The 9,655-nt window shown below is 41.2% G+C and overlaps 1 pseudogene; it reads left to right on the top strand.

Annotated features, from left to right (window-relative positions):
- The first annotated feature begins 8,787 nt into the window (after positions 1–8,787).
- LOC109118063 lies at positions 8,788–9,260 on the top strand (annotated as a pseudogene).
- Positions 9,261–9,655: the final 395 nt, after the last annotated feature.

The raw sequence follows: 9,655 nt of genomic DNA, 5'->3' as shown, positions 1-9,655 counted from the left end.
GCTCAGCCAATCAGGGGACGCTGAGTCCCTCCAAAGGGTGCTGAGGACCAGAGCAGAGCACTCAGCATGATCAGGATGCCCAGGAGCCACACCATCCAGGGGCTCATAACAGGAACGGGGGCACTGAAGACCTGGGGAGACTTCATCTGAGTTCTCCTTCCTGTTCATCTCCTGGTGAGCATTTCTCTCCTTGTATTTAAATGGAATAATAATGAGCTCTGTCTCTTTCATTATGTTTTCTTCGTGCAAGCTAACATTTATATATAGTGTTTTACATAACATTTATATTATTTTAACATTTTATAACTAAAATTTTAAGTTTTACCAAATTTATTTTACTATTTGAAGCATCAATAATCACACCTAATAAAAGAAAAATCTCCATTATTCATCAGTACGTTTGAAAGAAAACGCACAGCCTTCATTATAAGTCTTTTTTCTAAATTGCCAAATGAACACCATGCTTTTCAGCTCTCACTCTTTATTCTTGTTCTTCCGTCCCTCTCCCAGTCAAAGCGAGGACCAATATATTTCTGTCTTAATGGAATTGCCATTGCTAAAATTTTATATCCATCAAGGAATAGAGAGAGAGTGAGTGCTTCTATGAAAGTTTATCTGCTTAGCAAAAGAACTCCGATTTTATGCACTCTCTTCCAGTCTGTGTGTTTGAGATTAAAAGATAGTATCATGTACTGATTAGGATGTGAAAAAACTAGAGCCCTCAAAATTGGTGATGACATTGAGATATTTCATACTTAGTCTACTAAGAACTTAATAGATTCTGAAATTGCCAAAAGAAAGCCATCATATGATTTCTCTCATTAAGTAATTCACTAGGAGTGTTGAAACTACACTTTAACACAAAATCATGCAATCTAACTTTCCTATAAAAATCCCGAGTTATAACCGCAATTTAGCAACTATTTCTGTGCATGCATAAAAGCTGGTCAAAATAATCACTGGTATATTCACATTGGGATATTCTTCACATATAAAAGAGAATGTGTTAATATCATGTTACTGCTTGAATATACTTTGAAAAATATGGTAACAGACACAAAAACTGGACCGTGTAACACTGGGGACTTAGAGTATCTACATTATCCATATCCTTGCACACAGAAAATAGAGCTACATCTACCAGGATGTGTGAGGATGGGATAGGGTTAGATAATTAATAACTGGAAAAAGATACAGATTTTCCTGTGATGATGAACACACCAGATAAGGATTGCTATGGGAGAGCTACACCATTTAATATGGAAAACAACATTGAATTGTATACTCATAATTTGATCTTTTATTATGTGGGTGAAATCCAATGCAAATTGCCATTCCAAAACATATAAACCAAAAGCTGTAATGTATCACAAGATTCTAGAGAAAACAAGTGGTCCAAAAACAAAATTGAACAGTGTAGAATTTATAGTAAAATTACAGTCATATTGAAACCATGCATACATATATAAACATAATAAAATACACAAGACATAGCCTCTATTAAAAGCAAATTTAATTGAAAACATTTTCAGAGTTTTAGATATATAAAGGATAAATTTCAAAATAGTTAGCTATATAAATTAATATTTAAACCACAATGAGATATCACCTCCCACTTGTTATAGTGACTAATAACAAGATCAGAATTACTGGAGTTCTCAACTATGCAGAGAAAGGGTGGCCTATTTTGCTACTGAGGGTGCATAAGTCAAAGGTTCAACAGGAGACTAAAAAGAGAAACACCATATTATTCAGTCAACTTACACAGTTGTCTGTGGCCACACCTGGGCATAAACCTATATGAAAGGATAATTTTCTGAATACATGGAACTTACCCACCTCTAACAAATAAGAAATAAAACCCAGAAAAGAATCATAATGAATAAAAACAGTGTATTACAAAGACCTACAGCCATGACAGAAAATGTCTGTAAACAATGAATTCAATGTTGGTAGAGAGAGGACAGGGGGTCCAAGTCTGTATGTAACCTTCATTTCTCTGGGAAACATGGCCAGATTACAAAACGGGAATCAACGTCTCCTGCGAAGTCTCCTGATGTCTCCTGTTGGAAACTTCTTCCACCCCTTAAAACACCCTGAGTCTGTAGAGAGCACCTTCTCTCTTCCCTCTTCCAGCTCAGAGAGGTCTGTTGAGTCCATGCCCTGCCTTTCCCTCCTCTCATCTAATTCTGGGAACAGAACCAGGAGCAGAGGTTGAAGAATCCTGCAACCCAGGAAGCAATGGCCAGTAGCAACTCATCCTGGGCTAAGTCCTGGATCCTGAGAATCATCCTGCCCCACCCCCCGCATTATTCCTTCCTCCGTCTTCCACAAAGCTGAACTGAAGAGAATGATGTTCTCCCATTGAGGGGCTGAAAGGTTCTGCTCAAGGTTACTGGATGATGTAGCAATAAGTACACCCCTTCCCTCAAGAGTCGAGAAGAGACACAACCAGAACCTGTTCTTCCTGCAGCTCAACTCTGTGACCCTGAGGTCCCTTCTGTGTATTACTGTGCAAGAGCCATGCATACACATGGACCAACTCCCACAATGAATGTAACCATCGAATGCTGCAAACTGTATCAATAAAAACTGAAAAAATTAAAAAACAATACATGAACATAGAAAAAGAAAAAGGTGGAGAGGTAAATAATTACAGTAGTTAATGAGAGAATTCTCAACTAGCATCATTGTCCACACTGGTTCTGTTTTCCTTCACCAAACAACAGAATGCTGGGAAGTCACACTTGTTCACCATGCAAGAAAGGAAGTTCCAAACATCACCAGGTGTGTCCCTCAATCTGTAGGCACTTCAGGATCAGGGACTGGTGCGTTCAGAACTTAAGGAAGAACGGACCCAGAAAATGAGAGCAACATCCATCAGGCATCAAGTCCTACACAGAAAACACAACTGATTATAACATTTAAAAAATCTCACATGTTTCTAAACCGCACACCATTGATATAAAAATAATGACCTGTGTACATACATAAAAGTGAAAGGAGAAGATATATACTGAAGACTCTGTCACAGACTGAGCAATCTTAATTTCTTGAATGTGGTTACTATTAGCAAACTTCCCCAGCACACTCATACAAGATTAAGATGGGCCAAGGTAGAGTCAAAACCAGCAGCAAGAATGCTACCACAGAGAGACTTTACAAAAATTAAAATGGCAGTCACAGCATGATGGCCTGATACAAGAGGGGATCCTCAACATTTTATTTGCAAGACCAAAATCTGCAGCACCAAGCCAGCAAAGTCATAGGAACCGAAAACCCTTGGCCAGATTGAACCCCACACCGCCACTGCCAGTCTTAGCAGCTCCCGCAACTCAAAACCAGGTCTCAGGAACCTGTGACAGCCACCTTGGCTCAACCTCTTCTACCGTACAGTCACATACACAAATCACACTGGGCACGGGAAGAAGAAATCCCCCTCACAGACTGGTTCAGTAGCAATAACTCTGTCACCTTGGCTAAAGTGGTAAAGGGAGCATCAACAATAGCACAAAGTTTAAACTGAATACTGGCAGGGGCTGGAGAGAATTTCATGGAACTACCTTGGTGAAGCACCTGCCCCCCTCCAAGGATTCCTGGATATGCATTTACTGAAGTCCACATGCACAGAGAGGGAACAGCAAGGAGCAGGCTGGGGATTCTTGTGACAACCTCACTGTGACCAGAAGCTCCCTTGGCACATGGGTACCAGACCAGAGAGAGAAACAGGAAAAGAAAGCAGCAGGGGACTAAGCTCTGAGTAACCAACACTAGAGTCTGAGTAGATGGAGGAGTCGTGCCTGGGCATGAGGAAGGATGAGAGACAGGGAGGAGAGCGTTTTGGTCTTAGGAAGGTGGTGTTGCCCTTAGGCCTGTGTCCAACACGATTCCCCAATGAGAGTCTCCTATCGCAAACATATCCACCGCCTGACTGTAAGAGAAGGGAATCCTCAGAAGTCCAGCCTGAATGCACTTTTAGTTGCTGTAACAGAGTAACACAATTTTTAAAATGAAAAGTTTATTTTGGTTGAAGGATCTAAAGGCCAAAAATTTCCTAGCAGGTTGCCATTGGAACACAGCACATCAGGCATGGAGGAAGAAGCAGGAGAGGCAAGCACAAGGGGCACATCACCTTCATCTCATCCTGCTCTCATCCTATGAATGCAGTAACAGGAAATAGCATGAAGCCACATAAAGGATATGTCCTGTGCCCCATGACCCACCCAGTGTTCTGCCACTTCTCAATACAGTGAGCTCTAGGGTCCAGAATGATGTTAAGAGGGGACATCCAGATTCACACAATGGGACATAGCAAGGGCCACAGAGAGCTGGATCTCTCTTTTATACCAATGGAGATTCACCATCTCATAGGCAAAGATTTCTTCCAGATCTAAAAAAAATTTCACTCTTGGAATGTGGAAGCCCACGAATCTCTCTTCGGGTAGCACGGTAGTCTCTGTGGAAAGAAGAGCTCCAATTTAAAAATGAGAGTTATAGGTCTTTTCCAGGTGAAAGTTTCCCATGGTGAGTTTCTGAGACATCACACATGGCTCTAAGATGATCGTGTGCTCAGTTCAGGAGGAAGACTGTTGTATCCCATCCCAGGTGCACCTGCAAGAGTGGACTCAGGAGTGGGGAAGCCCACAGAGACCCTCATTTGTCCCCTCTGTGGCATAGTGTGGACCTGGATTGGTCCTCATGGCTCCTCTGCAGATGGCTGTGGTGGTGCTGTTGGGAATATGGGAAATGAGAGGAAGGGGATTTAGGGAATATGTATTGTTGGAAATTGAGTGGACTCAGGAGTGGGGAAGCCCACAGAGACCCTCATTTGTCCCCTCTGTGGCATAGTGTGGACCTGGATTGGTCCTCATGGCTCCTCTGCAGATGGCTGTGGTGGTGCTGTTGGGAATATGGGAAATGAGAGGAAGGGAATTTAGGGAATATGTATTTTGTTGGAAATTGGTGATTGAGACTGTGCTTTAGAAAGTGTGTCTGTGACACTGGCTCCTTCCACTCAATCTGTGTGATCCTTGGCTGCCATGAGGTGGGCTAACTTGTTCTGCAACGCCCTTCCACCATGATGTTCCACCTCACCACAAACCCAGAGAAAACGGAAACGAGCCACTGTAGAATGGAACCATTCCTAAAAATAAGTCATTCCTCACATCAGTCATCTATGTCAGGAACTCCACTACACTGACACAAGGCTAACTATCATCTTGTGCCCCCAGATGTTCCATCCATACCAGAAGTTCATGTTAGGAGTGGATCCATTCACCCCAAGGATGAAGTTTAATGACTGGGGAGAAGTCTTGGCTTGAGCGCACAAACCTCAACCTGCTCCAGTTGTTCCATCTCCTAGTCCAGAACACAGCCAAGAATCAGTTTTCCTGGCCCCAGGCCCTGAGTACTGTGCACGACACACATCACAAGGGAGGACACTGGGAGCAAAGTCACGAAGCTCCTGCAGGTGTTGGCAGGGATGGAGAGCTGGAGCTGCACAGGAACCACCAGGCCAGGGCTGGTGTGGAAGTTGGGTTTGGGGCTGGTTTCCTGGTGGGAAATTTTCAACGCATTAAGGGAGCTGGGTACCATTTCCAAATAATGTTTGCCATTCTCATTTGAAAGAAATATTTGTTCATATTCCTTTTTTACTTTTTCTGTTCATTTTCTTCTGCTCATTCACTTTTGATGAAGAATTAAATCTTTTTCCCTGCTAGATGGGAAATTTTTTAACCATTTGACTTTGGCTCTGCTCATAGTGTTTTCTTGATATTGTCATCAACACATGTAAAAATATTAAATACTTAACGCAAAAATAGGTAAAGAATCCCATACATGCATACTCACCCAGAATTTATAGCAGCTAAATATACAATACCTAAATCTTGGAAGTAGGTGATATGCTCATAAAGAAGGATAAACTTTAATCATTTATAGAAAATGGATGTAACTGGCAACCACAATGTTAAGTGAAACAGATCAAAATACAATCTTAAATATCACATGATTTCTCTTAGAAGATCCACCTAAAGTAAAAATAAATTAAAGTGCAAAGTGAGGAATAGATAATAGAAAAAAGGAAAGATATCAAGAGATAAAGGTAGGGAGGAGGGAGGAGAAGAGAAGATTTCAAAAAAGAATTAAGATGTGTTATGAGCAAGGGCCAAGTCTTCAAGAGGAATGTACTTGTCATGCATTACAAATTTGTAGTAATAAAAATAAATCCTTTCAACAGATAAGGAATTACCACAGAATTGACTGATCATTTCGTTTTTCATGGCATAATGAAATCTTGTATAACACGCAAATATTTAGGGATAGGAAATCAAGCAGGTGTTGACAAAGACATAAAGGTAAAAGGATGAATTAACTAGGAAACTCATGCATGGTGTGTTAGAGCATTTCCATCTGTACAACAGGTTGATTTTTGACACATGACACCACTATTCCTCACTTCATTTTGTTGGCTTTTCATTGCCACATTTGTGCTGTAAAATGGGGAAATCAGGAATCATGGCTTCCCGTTCACAATCTCCTCCTCTTGGCAACAGCATCGCTGCTCCATGCTGGGCTGTACTGCATGTCGGGCAGCGTTACAAGGTGAGTGCCACCCGGTACAAAGCCTTCTTGATTCCCAGTGAACAGAACATCTCTATTCATCTTCGTGGAACCCACGTACTCTCACTCAAATATTCAATTAAAATGGGTGTTTATTCTCTTGTGTATCATTAAGTGGGAGAGAAAATTTGGTGAGTAGAGATTAGCTGGCAATCTTAGTAGAAGTTTCCTAGGGTACTTGGATTCCTCACAGGTGTGTATACCTTGGTCTGTGGTAGAGCTTTTGGCATGGATGGGTCACAAATAAAATTACTATGAAGTCAATTCCTTTTTTAAAGAAAAACATTTATGCCATTCAGCAATCTTTTCTTTGACTAACTTCTATGTACATTAGGAGGAAAATCTGATCACTTTGAATCCTCTGAAGTGAATGTTAATGTCAGCCAAAATGCACTACAAGATGAGACGTGATAAGCCATTAACAGACCGCCCCATAAGCTGTTTTATTCCTCCAGCAACGTAGCTCATTCCTCTAATTTGGATGATAACCTTGTTGTCTGACACTGCAAGATGTCCCATGCTCACATCCAGCCAGATGAACGTCAATTTCTCGAAAAGCACAACTTCCCTTTTTTTCAGAATGGAATCTGTTAGAATAAATCATTTCTGCTCCATTAAATAAGAGCATACTGATTTAATGTATATAGCAAACTTGATCACTTTTTTTCACATTGAGTTTGTTGGTACATTTTAGGTATACAGTACAGTTACATTCATTATTGGGATCTTCTTCCTTTACATGACAGGTCTTCGTTCTCATTTCTTCCCCTTATCCCTTCCCTCCCTACACTACTTCCTCCCCTCCCCTTTTACAAACACTTCATTTACAATTTTTCATTTTCTCATATTTTTCCTTTTTCCTTATGATCTTTCCCCTACCCTTCCCACTTTCCCTACACCTTTAGTCCCTTTCTTGCTATTTCACATTGTCAGTTATATAGGATTATATAGGATTTTATCTATTATAGTTTATTCACACCAGAGAAACTATTTGATATTCTCACATGTGTGCCTTATGTATTTCACTTAGGAGTATATCCTCAATATGTATCCATTTTCCTATGAATGAATCTAACTTCTCGTTTTAATGGCTGAGTAGTATTCTATTTTATAGAAAAACCACATCTTTATCCAGTTTCCAGCTGCTGAGCAAATGGGCTGTTGCGAATATTTAGCTCCTACAAACTGTGCCACTATAAACACAGGTGTGCATATATCTCTGTGATATGATTCTTTTGATTCTTTTGGAAAGATAGCCAGCAGAGGGATGGCTGGGTCAAATGCAACCTCTAGGCCAGGCTATTTGAGACATCTCCATATTGATTTCCATAGTGGTTGCCCTCCACCAACAATGGAGAAACCATCAACAGAATTAAGGACAACCTACAATGGTGGAAAAAATTTTACCAGCTGCTTCTCAGCCAAAGGACTATTAACAAGAATACACAAGGATCTCAAAACAATCAGCCCCCCAAATATAAACACCTGATTCAAAAATGGGTATCTCAAATGAACAGACATTTCTCAGACAAAGAAGTTAAAATAGCGAGTAAATATATGAAAAAATGTTCCACATCACTGGTCATTCGAGAGATGCAGATGAAAACAATGCTGAGATTCCACCTCACCCCACCAAGAATGGCTGTTATCAAGAAATCAAACAATAACAAATGTTGGCGGGGTTGTAGGAAGAAACGAACTGTTCTCCATTGTTGATGGGAGTGCAGACTGGTGCAACCACTTTTTTCTTATATCTACACTATATACAATCATAGATATTGACAGGGAAAATGAGAAAGTCATTAACTGGTGTGCATATGAATACTGGTGCTTTCTTCTTTCACAAATGAAAAATGAGTTTAGAGCCAGGCATGGTGTCACACACCTGACCTGGGATCAGGAAAATGAGATCATCACTGCCTTGCTCTCACCATTCCTCTGAAATCAACTTCCCACTTAGCACAACCTTAAATTCAACTTGAGTTCAGGAGAGGAGATTCCTCTTAATAGTACGAAAGAAGCAAAAAGAGTCTGACCTCAGGCTCCCCTTCATATAGTCAGTGAGCACCCACATGCAAATTTTTCCTCCATCTCTAGATTCAAATTCCCCTCTCAGGGTGTGGTGCTCACAGCTCCATCCACAGACATGGCTGAGACCTCTGGGGAAGTCAGGTGTGGTCCAGAAGATGAGACTGCTGGGTCTTCTCCTGTGCCTGGAGACAGGTCCCCATGGTGAGTGTCCTCAGTGTGAAACAGGGGTCCATGGGAAGGTGAGGAAAGCACGTGACTGACAGGATGGTTTTCACTTGTCCCCAGGTGTTTTGTCTCAGGTGCAGCTGCAGGAGTCAGGGCCTGGCCTGGTGAAGCCCACAGAGTCCCTGTCCCTCACCTGCACGGTCACTGGATTCTCCATCACAAGCGGTGGTTACGGTTGGAATTGGATCCGTCAGCCCCCAGGAAAGGGCCTGGAGTGGATGGCGTACATGAATAGCAATGGTGGCAATATCTAGAACCTGTCCCTCAAGAGCCGCATCTCCATCTCCAGAAACACAGACAAGAACGAGTTCTCTCTGCAGCTGAATTCTGCAAGTGCAGAAGACATAGACATATGTTTCTGCACAAGAGACAGGGCGATTTGATACAAGTGGGAGCTCAGACACAAACCTCCCCGTAGGGACACTTCCGACCAGCAGAGGGCGCTCAACACCCATTGTTGTAAGGAATGGACTTCCTGGCAAGTATGGAGAATTAGTTTGGAGGCTTTTCTTTCCAAAAGAGTAGCATCTCCTTCAGTGGCCACAGGAAGAGAGATTTTAAAGATCTTTTATGTGTCTGGTCAGTCAGTATTATGTTTACATGATTCAGACTTATTTTTTCCCATATCTATGATTGCACATCAAATTATTTCAATGAAATTATTGATTACAACTCAACTGACTGAATGGACTCATTAGTTTTTGGGTGGAGTAGCTGCTATCAATGCATAACATACTGCTATTATTAATATAGATATATATATATATATATAAAATGG

This window comes from Fukomys damarensis, unplaced genomic scaffold, assembly GCF_012274545.1.
Source record: "Fukomys damarensis isolate Sample0158 unplaced genomic scaffold, DMR_v1.0_HiC HiC_scaffold_25, whole genome shotgun sequence".
In the NCBI taxonomy this organism is placed as follows: Eukaryota; Metazoa; Chordata; class Mammalia; order Rodentia; family Bathyergidae; genus Fukomys; species Fukomys damarensis.
This window is presented reverse-complemented; position numbering and strand designations above follow the sequence as displayed.